The sequence below is a fragment of the Talpa europaea genome (assembly GCF_964194135.1).
Source record: "Talpa europaea genome assembly, chromosome: 11".
NCBI lineage: Eukaryota > Metazoa > Chordata > Mammalia > Eulipotyphla > Talpidae > Talpa > Talpa europaea.
In genome coordinates this window covers 47,691,039-47,706,038 of record NC_140078.1, presented here as the reverse complement: position 1 = coordinate 47,706,038, position 15,000 = coordinate 47,691,039, and positions in this window count along the sequence as shown.

Genomic DNA, 15,000 nt, shown 5'->3' with positions numbered 1-15,000 from the left:
TAGAAGGAAGAATACCAATTGCTTTCTCTTTTCTATTTGATGGAAAACATGACACTGTCCGTAATGGTTTTTGTTGTATTGTTTTTCTCTTCACTGGTGTATCTCCTCCCAGGGGGAAACTGTGAGTGCGCAAATCTTGAAATGCCTTGGATTCCTCTGTTGCATCACTCCTCTGTGACACGTCGTGATGACACGATACCCATGTCAGGTGGGTATTGTGAACAAATCACCTGTCACCTGAGCTTACGTCTTCCTGACTGAATGTTTAAACTGCTTTCCTGCAACATCTTCCACACATTCTACCTAATGCAAAGGTCCTTCTGTACCTGCAACTCTGCTATAACAAATCGGTATTTTGCTGTGTTTGCTTTGGTATTGAGACAGGGCAAGCTAGGATTATTAGGCAGTTTTAGGGACAGTGCAGGAGGGGACCTCTGAAGAATTTAGGGAGGCTTCAGAGATAAGGACAACCAAAGAAATATAACCAATTCCATTAGGAAAAACAAACATGCCAGGACCAAGGACAACATTGATAACGCTGGTCCTGGTTTCCTTCAGGTGGTAAAGGGAGGCGGAGATTGGAGAAATGGAGAGTGGTTTAATTTATGGTCACATTAGAAGGGCAGATGTTTAACTTCAATGCAGGGATGCCCATCCAGAAGACTGGGCCATAAATTTAAAGATGCAACAAATGGGAAAATAGAAAGCTGTTAGATAAGAAATGTGAAGATCCTGCACTCAGTAGCAAATTAAGTGAGACAGCCGAGAACTAACCAATCACAAAGAGACTGGGGCAGCTTTAGAATAATGAGGGAAAAAAGGTATATATTCCCTAAGACACGACTCCACTTTGGCTTCCTTGCCCCTCCCAGGCCTGGTTCCCTGGCCTGGGAGTCCCACTTTATTTCTGCTCTTTTTCTCCTCAATAAACTTTTTCTTCTTCTAAACAAACCTGCCTCTTCTCGCTTGCTTGCCTGAGCGTCTGCGAAGTTCCTGCTGCGGCTTCGTGAGACACCAACCCGTGGGGGTCTAGCGGCTGGGGCTCAGCGCTGCCCTGCAGCCTGAAATCCAATCCCGGCTGGGAGACTAGGCCTGACAATTCCGGTATCAGTATGTGTCATAGATACAATTGAGGACTTCAAAATATCATCCCCTAAACTCACTCGTCTTTCTGATTTCCCACAAATATCTTCAATCTGAAAATTAGGAGCAATTTGTATTACAAGATTCTGGAGGAGAAGCCAGTCAAGCTGGACCAGCAACAAGGAGGCTGGAGCTATACAATCAGGCAGAAGAGCTCCAGACTGCTGTGCCCCAGTGCTCTAGCACCTCCTCAATCCTCTGCGAGAGTCCACCTGCCGAGGTCTCACCTGCCCATGGAGGGTGAAGATTGAGAATGAAGGCGTGGAGTCTTTTCTGGAGGCAGGGCCTGCTCAGTCAGGAGATGGAGGGTCCCTATACTGCCGCTCTAGAGGAAGGGGGACCCCGGAGCAGCTGCCCAGTCAGGCATTTCGACAGCACCCCTAGGGAAGCTGGGCTGCTCTGAGCTTGCTGTCTCTTTTAAAGTGTCTTGAGAGTGCAGGGATTAAGGAATTAGATCCCTTACACCGTTTTTTGAGCTACCTAGATTGCTAATGCATTGGGAATCCAGAGAAATGTGTTGTCAGTTGGGGAGGCCAGAGGCCTCCACTTCTGGACCTCCTGGAGCAGGCGCAGCAGCTGCTGCTGAAGCTGCTGCTCCTGCCTTCAGGAGGACTGGCCACCCTGATCACTTCAGTTGCCCCACAGATCATTGGGTCACATTGCAGATGCCACTAGAAGAGGTCCTGTGAGGCCAGACATACTGGCTCATCTGCCTAGTGAGTCCTCCTGAACACATTGGTGTAGTGACTATACTGCTGCCACCCTGGACAGCCTGCCAGTAACTGTAACAATGGGCAGGGACAAACAATCTCTGAGTGGTGGATGGCCCTGCAAGGAAGGAGGTTGAGCTTTTAACCCCTACCTAAGGTTGGTTGGGGGAGATTTTGGAAGGGGGAGTTTGAGTGGAGCAGCTATTTTGTGAGCCTGTGACAGGAAGTAATCCACCTGAGTTCACTCTCATTTTCAATATTAGCTGCTGATTTGTGATGTAGGGTTTTATTATACTGAGATAAGTCCTTTCTAATCCCATCTTGGTTAGAATTTTCATCATAAATGGGTGCTGAATCTTATCAAATCTTTCTCTGCATCTACTGATATTGTCATGATTCTATCTCTACTTTTCTTTATATGATGTATTATTGGGAGCCGCGCTACTCATGTCGTCTGACAAAAGTCTGGGCATGGGGCAGATTTCTGAAAAATCAGGAATCTCGTTAGCTGGCTCCAAGATTCTCCTTATTTGTTTATGGCTAGTTTCTACCATTGCTAAAATATGCATTTAAAAGTAATACTGCAAATACTGATCAATCACTGAATAACCAATTTGATGACGAATGGCATTGCATGATACAAATATTACATTTTTTATACGATTAGTGGTTCTCTGCCAAAAGGCAGCAATTCAACATTTGGCTTTACATTAACAAAGTGAAAAAACTTCTAGGAACAAAAGGCTGTAAACACCTATCTATCTGCCAAGTCTTTGATATAGAGATGTGGTCTCTTGAGGCAAGAGCTAATTGAAGAAGGAAATTTTTCTACTTTAAAGTTATAGATAACAGTTGGGTGGCAGAGGTGAGCCATACTCTAAGTATAAGAAAATTCCTGATAAACCAGGAGACGCCATAGTTGACTCCTGCTAAATTCTTCCTGTTTGTTTAGGGCTAATTCCCCTGGATGTGACAATTGGTATGATAGCTGTTAGAGTATGCATTCAAGAATAAGTCAACAGCAGTATTGTGACTGGTTGAGCTAGTAATCACTGCAGCACAAATAATGCACTCAGAAATGGTCAATGTTACAACTACTGATATATCACATATTGACCATTTTTGAGAATCAAAGGCTATAACCATCTCCGCCCCTACCCCTGTTAAAATATTTGTAGTTCTTTAGAACAACAACCAGCAAACTTATGGAAGAGGAAATTGCCCCTTGATCTTAAATACTAGGCTGACTAGATAAGTAGAGGAGTGATAGGTAGAAAACTCTTTTATTAGATTAGGAAACTTCCTCCCTTGATTGAGAGCTGGGGGCTAGGGACGAGCCAATGCAACTTGCCTGGCTGGCATTAACGCCCTCCAGGCCCTTGGTTCCTTAATATCAAATCAATATTAAAACAATATACTATAAATGATGATTTCTATATAAAAGCCTTCTGTTTTTTGCGTTAATTAGTTATATGTTAGTCTAAACATTATAGGTTAGTTAAAAAATAATCTCTTTGTCTCCCTTCCCCCAGGTAACTTCCTGCCCTTTGTTTCCTCCAGCCCATAGTTAATCATTCACCTTGGTAAACTTAGAAATGTTAGTTGCAGACACATAGGCTTTTTGCTAGTAATATAATAACTGTTGGGTTGTTTAAAGTAAATAACTATTTTGAAAACATTTATTTAGCAACTGTGCCTTCTTTAAGACAAAGAATAATATATGTCATAACCTCTGCAGGATGGCAAACAGACCTTTGTCTGCTTTTGAAAAAACATGTGATGATTGTTATCTTCCTACCTTAATGCATATACTTGTGTACTCACGATTTGCTTAGTATAAATAAAGGACTGCTGAGACCCTCAGCAGGATGATGTCAGAACCCTGATCAAGTGTCTGCGTCTCCTCATTTCCCCTTCCCCCTTTCCTCGCGATCTGCCAATGCCTTCCCATCCTTCAGGAACCCCTGACACCCAGACTGCTGCTGCTGGCTCGCAACAATGTATTATACTAATTGTATATCAAACCATCCTTGCAACCCTGGGATAAATCCCACTTGACCATGGTGTATAACCCTGGTGGTAGACTGTTGCATTTGTTTAGTTGATTTTTTTTTAAATTTTTTTAAATTTTATTTTTATATTCCCCATAAAATTGCAACCCCCATATTTTGACCCCAATCCCTCCTTTCCCCACCCTCCACCCCCCATAGTGTGTCTCTGGTTCATAGTTGTTTGTTGATTGTGATTTTTTCTTTCTTATAGTTATTCTTTTTCCTGGTCCCTTATTTAGGTTTTCTAGATTCCTACTATGAGTGAGACCCTCCGGTATTTTTCTTTTTCTTTCTGGCTTTTTTCACTGAGCATGATCCCCTCCAGCTCCATCCATGTTGCTGCAAATTGCATTATCTTTTTTGAATGCTGAGTAATATTCCATGGTGTATATGTATCACATCTTCTTGATACAGTCATCAATTTTTGGGCATTTGTGTTGTTTCCAAAGCTTAGCTATTGTAAATAGTGCTGCTATAAACATAGGGGTGCAGGTGCTCTTTGGAATTGATATTTCTGTGTCCTTTGGGTAAATACCTAGGAGTGGAATTGCTGGATCATATGGGAGCTCTATCTTTAGTGTGTTGAGGAATCTCCACACAGCTTTCCATAGTGGTTGAACCAGTTTTCACTCCCACCAGCAGTGTAGGAGAGTTCCTTTTTTCTCCACATTCTCACCAACATTTGTTGTTGCTAGTTTTTTTTAATATGTGCCATTTTCACTGGTGTGAGATGGTATCTCATTGTAGTTTTGATTTGCATTTCCCTGATTGCAAGTGATGTTGAACATTTTTTCAAATGCCTGTTGGCCATTTGTGTTTCCTCTTTGGAGAAGTTTCTTTTTAGCTCTTCTGCCCATTTTTTGACTGGATTATTTACTTGGTTTTTGTTGAGTCTCATCTGCTCTTTGTAGATTTTTGTAATCAGTCCTTTATTGTTAGTGTTGGGTGCAAACATTTTCTCCCAGTTGGTGGGGTTTCTCTTTGTTTTGGTTACTGTCTGTTTTGCTGTGCAGAAGCTCTTTAATTTGATGTAGTCCCAGCTGTTTATCTTTGCCTTCACTATCACTGCTTTGGGTGATGTGTCTGTAAAGATGACTTTGAGGTGCATGTCATGTAGTGTTTTGCCTATATTTCCTTCTATATATTTTATGGTTTCAGGTCTTATGTCTAGTTCTTTAATCCATTTTGAGTTGGTTTTTGTGCATGGGGTGAGGTAGTAGTCAAGTTTCATTCTTTTGCATGTAGCGACCCGGTTTTCCCAGCACCATTTATTGAACAAACTTTCTTTGCTCCAATGCATATTCTTTGCTCCTTTGTCAAAGATTAGTTGACCATAAATCTGTGGGTTTATTTCTGGGTTTTCTATTCAGTTCCATTTGTCCGTGTGCCTATTCTTGTACCAATACCATGCAATCTTGAAGTTTATGGTTTTGTGTTGTAGTATAGTTTGAAATCTGGGAGTGTGATGCCTCCATTCCCTTCTTTTTTTTTTTCAGGAGGGTTTTGGCTTTTAGGGGTTTTTGGTGGCTCCATATGAATTTCATCAATCTTTTTTTCTATTTCTTTGAAGAATGACGTTGAAATTTTAATTGGAATAGCATTGAATCTGTATATTGCTTTTGGTAGGATGGCCATTTTGCTAATGTTAATTTTTCCGAGTTTGGCTGATATTTTGTTGAAAATTTTTGCATCCATGTTCGTTAGGGATACTGGTCTATAATTTTCTTTTTCTTGGGCTGTTTTTGTCTGGATTCAGTATTATGGTAATGTTGGCATCCTAAAATATACTAGGGAGCATTTCTCTTCTTGTATATTTAAATACAATTTGAGCAAGGTGGGCATAATTCTCCCTAAAAATTTTGGTAAAATTAATTTGTAAAATCATCTGGTCCTTGGCTTTTGTTTTTTAGAAGGGTTTGTTTTTTTTTTTTCTGTTTTAATTTCCATGCTTGTGATCAGTTTGTTCAATTTATGTGTTTCTTCCTGGGTTAGCTTTGGTAAACTATATTCATCTAGAAATTTATCCATCTATTCAAGGTTAATCAAATTTATTGGCATGGAGTTGTTTATAGTAATCTCTGATGATCCTTTGTATTTGGTGATGATTTCTCCTCTTTCATTTGTAATTCTGTTTTGTAAAGTATCGATATTTTTTCTCATCTTTGTTATCAAGCTAGAGCCTTATCTAGAGATATTTTCTCAAAGTACAGCTCTTTGTTTCATTGACTTTTTGTAGTCCTTTTTATCTCAATTTCATTTATTTCTGCCCTTATTTTTTATTATTTTCTTCTTTCTACTAACTTTGGGTCTTGCTTGCTCCTCTTTTTTTTTTTTTTTAAAGATTTATTTACTTACGCATACAAGAACTGGGGAACAGGCCAGATGTGTGGGAGGTGAGAGGATTCATCAGAGACAGAATGAGGAACAGAACAGGCAGACAGACTGAAATACACTGCTGAGGGGAGCAGTGGGCAAGTCAGGAGAGGTCTGTTGCACTATGTGGGTAGCTCTCTGGCCGGCTGAGGATTGAACTCATGCTGCAGAGGCTGCAGATAGCTTTATAAGTTGCATCGTAATCCCTTGAGCCACCAGGGAGTCAGCTTGCTCCTCTTTTTTGAGTTCTTTTAAGTGTGATTCTATATTTGGCATTTTTCTCACTTTTTAATGTGGGCCTGTATTACAGTTATCCTCCCCCTTAAGACTGTTTTTGTTGTGCCCTATAATTCTGGTAAATTATAAAATAATTTTTATTTATTTCAAGATACGTTCTAATTTCACTTTGATTTCCTCTTTTTTTAATAGTATTTATTTATTTATTTATACAAATACTGTGTACAGTCAGAAGCGCAGGAGGGTGAGAGAATTCACCAGAGCCAGAGTGGGGAACAGAACAGGCAGACTAGCGGGCATGGCAGGAGAGGTCTGTTACGCCATGTGGGACCCTTGCTGGTGGCCGGGGATTGAACCAGTGCTGCAGAGGCTGCGGGCAGCTTCACAGCCCAGTGCTCAACCACTGCGCCACCAGGGGAGGCCCTGATTTTCTCTTTTATCCAGTTGCTATTAACCAGCATGTTTTAGTCTCTCAATGTATTACTAGTTTTTCCTATTTTTTTCCTTATAGGTAATTTCTAATTTTATGACATGGGCAGAGAGGGTACAAGGAATAATTTCAATCTTTTTGGTTTTATTGATAATTGACTTGTGTCTCAAGATATGGTATATTCTTGAAAATGTTTCATGTGCAGTTAAAAAATTGTGTATGCAGCAGTTTTAGGGTAGAGTATTCTGTATATCTCTGTTAGGCCTTTCTGGTCTAGGTCTGTTAGGTCTATCTGGTCTTTATTATTTGTTTAGTTGACCTGTCCATTGTTATAAGTGGAGATTGAGGTCCTCTAGTGTTGTGTTGTTGTCAATATCTCTCTTAAGTTCTACAATTGTCTTATTTATCTGTGTTCAGTGCATATATGTATATGTGTGTGTGTGTGTGTGTGTATGAGAGAGAGAGTTATTTCTTCTTGTATTAGTCCCTTAATAATAAATATAATGTCCTTCTCTAGCTGTTAGTACCTTTCTTAATTGGAAGTCAATTTCATCAGCTATCAGTATAGCTGTTCCTGTTTTTTTTTTTGTTTTTTTGACTGCTATTTGCTTGTTAAACTGTCTTCCAACCTTTACCTATAAGTCTGTGCATCTTAGTAAGATGCATTTGTTAGGAAGGTGATTTTCTGTAAACAGCAGAAGGTAGGACTTGGTTTTAAAATCCATTATTCAGCCACTCTCATGTTTTGACTGGTGAGTTCAAGCCATTTATGTTTAAGTTGGTTATTGAGACAAAAGTGTTCACTGTCATTTTGTTATGTTTTTCTTTGTTGCTTTTTTATTTTGGTTTGCCTTGTCTTTTTTAATTTTTGAGGGCTTTCCATTATGGTTTGTTTAATTTTCATTTCCATTGTCTTATATGTTATTTCTATTATCCTTTGTTTGGGTGCTCTACTGAGGTTTGTATACAATAGGCAAGTGAGTGACCTGTTGAATGGTGTGTTCCCTGACTGATTCTGATGGGCCATATTGTTACTTTCATCTTCCTTGTCATTCTCCTTCTCCATGTTAATTGATTTAGGTGTCTGTTTGCCTCTGTCTTCATTTTTCTGCCACCTTATAATAACCCCTTTAGTATTTCCTGCTGCGTGGTTTGGTGTTGATAAGTTCTTTTTGTTTTTGCTTTTCACTGAAGCTCCTTATTCTTCCTTCTATCTTTGTTGTTATTCTTGCAGGATAAAGGATTCTAGGCTGGAAATCTTTTTCTTTACCTACTTTAAATATCTTTCCAGTACCATTGTGCTTGCAATGTTTCTGCTGAAAAGTTTGATTAGTGTTTCCCTATAGGTTACCCTTTTTCTTCATATTTTAATATTCAGTCCTTGTCATTGGCCTTCAATACTTTATTATTATGTGTCTTGGTGTATGTCTGTCTGGTATTATTTTGTTTGGAACTCCTTGGATCTCTTGGATCAAAATTTATATTTCATTTCCCAGTTGAGATTTTTCAGTGATTATTTTTTCAGTGATTATTTCAATGAGTTTTCTATGCCTTTCTCTTTCTCTTCTCCAAAGTACTGTTACATTTTTAAAAATTCTTCCCCCACCTCTACATTGTTCTATTTGTATGTTCTTCAAATTTATGTTTTCAGGCTCATCAGTTCTATTGCTTTCACCTGTCTGCTATTGAGGATTTTTACTGTATATTTTTGTATAAGCCATAATATTTCCTTGCTTCATTATTTCTAATTGTAGCTGCCACATATTTTCCTTATCTTTGTTCTGTTATTTTATAGCCTACATATTTTATTTTTCAGTTCATTAGCACTGCCAGTGAAATGGGTGGAGAGGGCCACAAAAGGGCAACAAGACAGGAGGCCGGATGGAAGGATGGAATGGCCACCCACCTGCCCAGGCTCTGAGACCAAAGTGCCTCCAAAAAGCCTCCAAAGGCCAAAAGGCCAAAAACCAAAACCAAGAGCTATAGCCTAACAAAAGACAGTGCCCGCTAAGAGGACAGGTCACTGTGCATTCTCACCCTCGAGCACAATTGCAAGAGACCTTTAGACTTCAGGAATGACAACCTGCAGTTTATTTTACAAACAGGGGAAACAAAGAGCTTACCATATCCACAAGTGGCGCCTATCTCATCCAGGTAGCATTGTTACGGAGTAGCCCCAATATAATAAACGGGTTGCCTGGCTGTGGGTCCTCACCTGAGTGCTTAAAAGGGACTTATTAATACTCCACTACAGGCACACACAAAAAGTTAATAAAAGGTTTATTTACAAGGGAAAGGGAATTGAGGAAATGTACAACTCAGGAAGATAACAGGGAAATAAAGTCTTTAATGCATCCTACCCTATCCACCGAGCTGGAAACCCAAAAGCACCTCAGAGCTGGTAGGGCGCTGCGAGCTGGCGGAGAAACAAAAAGGAAATCCCCCACAGCCCACGTGTCTGGTTTTTATACCAAACCTGGCTGCTTAATCCCACCCTCGGGTTCCAGCAACCTTCCCTTTGGTGGTGATGGGATTTGTAGTTCCCAGTGTCTTTTAGCTTTGGTCTGGAGTGGGGGTGGAGTCCACAAAGCCTGTATGTAATTAGCTTTAGGACATCCTTTTCCCCCTAACAGCATCAGCCATGGTCGCCACTGGTCACCAGGAGTGCTGGACAGCACTAGCCAGTAGTGATGGCCACTACTGGTCCCACAGCAGTGGTGTCAGAGAAACCAGTGTTAACAGCTCTTTGTGAGTTGTCAGGTTATACCAGCAACAAACAGCTCTTTGAGGCACCAGGCCCAGGGCCTTTGGTGCTCCTTTCAGGCAATGTTAGAGACAGGACTGAGGCCCAGTCTGTGACAGAATCCTTCTGTTCCTCTTCCCTCCTCGGAGGTTGGCTTCTTCAGGGGCTGGCTTTATCGTCTCTGGGCTGTTGTTATCTCTCTCTCTCCTGAGGATGGTGTCGTTTCTCTCCTTCTCTGGGGGCTGGTGTCATTTTCCTTCAGCTCCCTCCAACCCTGGCTTATATCTTCTTTCAGGGTGCCCTGCCCACAAGGCTGGGGTTTTTTTTTTTTTTTCTTTTTTTTTTTTTGGTGGGACTCTCTCTGGCAGCCGGGGAACAAACCGGCGCTGCAGAGGCTGCAGGCAGCCTCGCAGCCCAGTGCTCAGCCACTGTGCCACCAGGGGAGGCCCCCTGCCCACAAGTCTGATTGGAGCAATTTTCAGTCCTGTGGCTGATTGGACCATTTACCAATCAGCCCATAGCAACTGTTCCATTCCACAACCGGGAAGTGTGCTTTACATAAAAGGACCCTGAGGAGCAACTGCCACAACTTACTTGTGGTGAGAGTCTGGGTCCTGGTAACAAAAGTCTGATTGGATCATTTAGCACCAGTCAGCTCATAACTCACATCTGACTGGTCCATTCCACGATCCAGGAAGTACACTGTTACATAAAACATCGCTGAGGAGCAACTGCCACAACAGACTTGTGGTGGAGCAGCAGGTTAAAAACACGACTGCCCCTGCTGGTTCCCACTGCTGAGACAGCTGGGTTCCAGTAACACCAGTATTATTGCCCTGAATTCCCCTTCTGTCATGCTCTGCAACTCCACTGAGTGGGACTCTGTAGGGTTTTTGCTCTTGCATGTGTGATATGCTCTTTTATCACTTTATTTCAAATTTTTTATTAATTTTAATAAGGATAGATTTTCAACTGTTGTCTTTGCACTCATTGGAATAATCAGGGTACTTATACCTGTGAGGGATAGTAGGTATAACAGAGGACCAGGGTAGTGGGCACCAAAGGATTACTTTTAGTAGACTCAGGAATTTAGACTTCTTACTTTGGGTGCCAGCATTGTGTAGTGGGAATCCCCCTTCTCCAGGCTAGCTTTGGATCTCAGTGTCTCTTGGAGTCTCATGTCCAATTCCACTATAGTTTGTTTTTGTGTATTAGATTTAGCAATGTGCATGGAGTATTATTGATAAGGGTTAACAGGTTGTGAGTTGTTTTCTTTTACTCCCCAACAGAAACTCATGACCAGGGATTTCCACCCACTGTTGGTAGATGATTGAGCTCTAGTTTGTTGAAGCATGTCTTTGTGTGGGCTGGCAGGTATTCTGGGTATATCATCCTGTGTTTCAAATAATAGCATTTTCTAAAGGGAAGTCCAGGAGTGCTTACTGATTCAAGCTGTAGTTGTTCTGTGTTTAGAGCCTCAGTTTCAATTCAGTAGTCCTTGCTCTGTGCTCCTACCTCAGCAGCTCTCTAGCAGTGCACTCTCTATTCTGGGTAAGGGCTCATGCATCCCCTGTTGTTAGTGTGCCCCCAAATCAATAGCTTTAGGGTGCTCTGATCATATCCTCTATCTGGAAACTGGAATACACAGAAAGAAGGTAGAAATTGGAAACAGCCATGACAGGAAGGAACAGAGATGATGATAAGCAGAGTAGGGATTAGCAGATTGGTAACTGAGCTGCTAGAGCATCTTTGAATCCCAAATGACCTTCCGGTGTTGAATTCATTTCTTTGTTTCAGCTGAATGGTTCTTGGGTTTCTGTATAGGCTGATTATATGTTGTAAATGCCTACCTTTCATTTCTAAATGAAAGTTATAGTCAACCTCTGTTATGTGGGCTCAACCTGAATGATAGTCTACTCTTTAAAAAAAAAATATCTAGTAATGTCAGTTGACAACGCTGTACATATTTTAGGGGAATATTTTCACACTTCCTCAGTTATATTTCACCACACTCCCCACTGAAGCACCCATAGTCCTTTACAATAGACCATTACGCCTACTCCTCCCTTTGTTCCCATCCTCCCTCCTGCTCTAGTAAACTCATTTCTGCAGTTATATTTCTAGGGTTTGTTTTAGTTTAGTTTTATCATTTTCTTTGTCTTATTTCTCTATATTCCACATGTGAGTGAAATCATCTGGGATTTATCTTTCTCCTTCTGACTTACATCACTTAGCACAATCGCCTCCAGTCCAGCATGTTGTCAAAAATGGTAAAAGAGCATCATTTTTATAGTTGAGTAGTATTCCAATGTGTATATATACTATATGTTCTTAATCTGCTCATATATGCTCTGTCATCAGACACTTAGTTTGTTTCATTACTTGGCTGTTGCAAACAGTGCTTCAGTGACCATAGGAGTGCATATATCCCTTTGAACTAGTGATTTTGTATTCTTTGGAAGATTTCCAGGAGTGGAATTGCTGGATCATATGGTGTATAAATATAGATATGTATATATGTATATATATATATATATGCATATGTGTATACACATGTATATATTTAATATTTTGAAGAACTTCCATTAGTGTTTTCCTTAGGGGATACACCAGTGTGCATTCCCACAAGTTGTGTCTAAGTGTTCTTTTTCTCCTACTATTTATAATTTCCAATTGAATACTCAAGTATTTCTTCAAATTCTCAGCTATCTATTATTCAAATACTGCTTCTTTGCCTCTATTTTCTTATGATGACACACCTACAAGCATTTTTTGATTCCTTTTAATTTATTCTCCATGTAGCTGACATTGTTTTTTATCTTTTCACTCTATGCTGGTCTTAGTGTAAATTCATAAGCATTATTTTCCAAGTTACTAATTTTCTCTTTGACTCCATGAATTCTTGATACAACTCCAAAATCCCAAGAATTCTATTTTATCTAATGGCCCAAAATTCAAAAATTCAATAATGATACATAGCAGTGTGTCACTCAATAGTCCACTTCTGCATTCTTGCTTTTATTTTTTCTCTTGTCTAGAATGCATGGTACCATTTTCTTTCAAAGTCAGGAGAAATATATACATATATATGTACTTATACATAAAATGTATAAGTATACATATGTGTAAACACATTTATATAGATACATATTCATCTCTTCACATTTAAATTAAATGTAGCTTACATAAACTGTGTTCTTCATCTTGCTTTTTTCAGCTGAAAATATATCTTGGGCATCTTTCTGACTCACTTTGAGATGATGCTCATTATTTCCCAGCTGCATAATGTTTCATTGCATGAATGTGCCATAACCTGTTTCACTTGTCTCACACTGAGAAACATTTTTATATTGGAAACAATGTACAATGAAAGTGTTCTTAAGTCACTCTGCATGTGTGAGCACAACTATAGGGCTTATAGTCAGAGGAACAGCAGCTGGATCCTTTCCTGTGTCTTTGTAATTGCCTCTCCAGAGATGCTACCAATTCAGTTTCTACTGTGAATTTATGAGAACCATTTTTGCTACTTCTTACCAACTCACCAACACAGTGTGTTAATCAAACATTTTGTCTTTCCATTTGGATATATTTTTAAAAATTGTATTTTCAGATGCCTATCTATTGATTCTGCTGATTGAGTTTGAGATTTTTTCCTTTTACAAGGCTGAGACACATTGTTTCTGCTTCATTCACTCTGTTTTTGTTTCTTTTGCTTGAAAAAAATGTAATCGCTATCACATTTTTATGTATGTATATACTTCTTTAAGAATATAATTATTTTGGGCCTCCCCTGATGGCGCAGCAGTTGAGCGCTGGGCTGCGAAGCTGCCCACAGCCTCTGCAGCGCCAGTTCTCACCCTCCCGCGCTTCTGACTGTGCTCATTGCTTGTATAAATAAATAAATCTTTTTAAAAAAGAATATAATTATTTTAAAACCCTTTTCAAGTTAGTGGATTAAAAATAAAGTCCACCTGGAGACAAGAGGTTATTCATTTCCTTATGAGTCAGTCTTCACTATGTTCCCTTTCCGCCAATGGTCTAGGGTTTTGGGTAGCAGGCTGATTTTGAGTGGGTTGTTTCCTACTTTAATTCCCATCCCTGATCCTCCATGATTACTGTTCCATGACTCTCAGAACTTGTTAATTTTTTTATACTTCATTTTCTCTATTGTTGTCATAAATATGTAATGAGGAGGTACTTGATAGTACAATTCCAAATGCCATCTTTATCAAAATACCCAAACATATTTGAAAAGCAATTGTTGTGACCTGGACCACTTAGCCTCCTACCTGACTGGGTTTCTTTTCTTCTAATTGGCCCAGATGGATATTCTAAGTGAACGCCATCTATATTCATGTTTCTCTTCCCTAGTTCTGTGTGGCTGAACTCTTGGAGATCCTATCTGAGTAGGATCTTCCCAAGCCTAATATAAGCTTTTCAAAACTGAGCCAAGAATAAGACTGTGTCATCCTAAATTTATAAAAGATGGGAGGAAGTAAAGTCAGTAATGGTAATTTCACACACACACACACACACACACACACACAGGAGAAATATGTCGTCATTACCAAAAGTTAGGGAGCATGCAGCCATAGGCAGGAATGTGGGAGTTATTGCATGTAAAGGGGTTGGAGGAGCTGACAGAATGAATGCAATGGAATGCAAGGCTGGTGTCTACAGACAAAAGCCTACAGCACTCCAAAATATACCAGGAAGACAAGGTGCAGCAAGGCAAGCTGAGAAAATGAGGCCAGGAGTTAGAAGGAAAACAGGACAGTACAAAGTCTTAAAGGCAAATAGAGGGTTTTGGATGTAGGTTATGCTGGACTGTTTATTGGGCCATATTTAAGTCTCAGTGAATAACATTTTCAATCCTGTGAGAGTTATGGATGTTGTCTGGAAAGTCCTCATCGTTGAGAGATGAACAATCTAAATGTCATCTTCTGAAATTGACAGTTTTGCTTGAAATCTTAAACATAATGCAAAGACTCTGCCATAGTTTATATGGGCTGCTATAACACTGCATCAGAAAATGAGTGGCTTATAAATGTCAGAAATTTATTTCTCACAGTTCTGGAGATTGGAGGTCCAAGACTAGGGTGCCAACAGTTCTGTCATCTGCCGACAGTCTTCTTGGTACAGCAATGATGTCTTATAAACATTTGTTTTTTATAAAGCACAAATTCCATTATCAGACCTCTGCCCTCATGATCTGATCACTTCCCAAAGTCTCCACCTCCAAATACCATCACTTTGGGGATTAGGTTTCAACATATAAATTTAGGGGACATCTGCACACCACCCCTAGCCTCC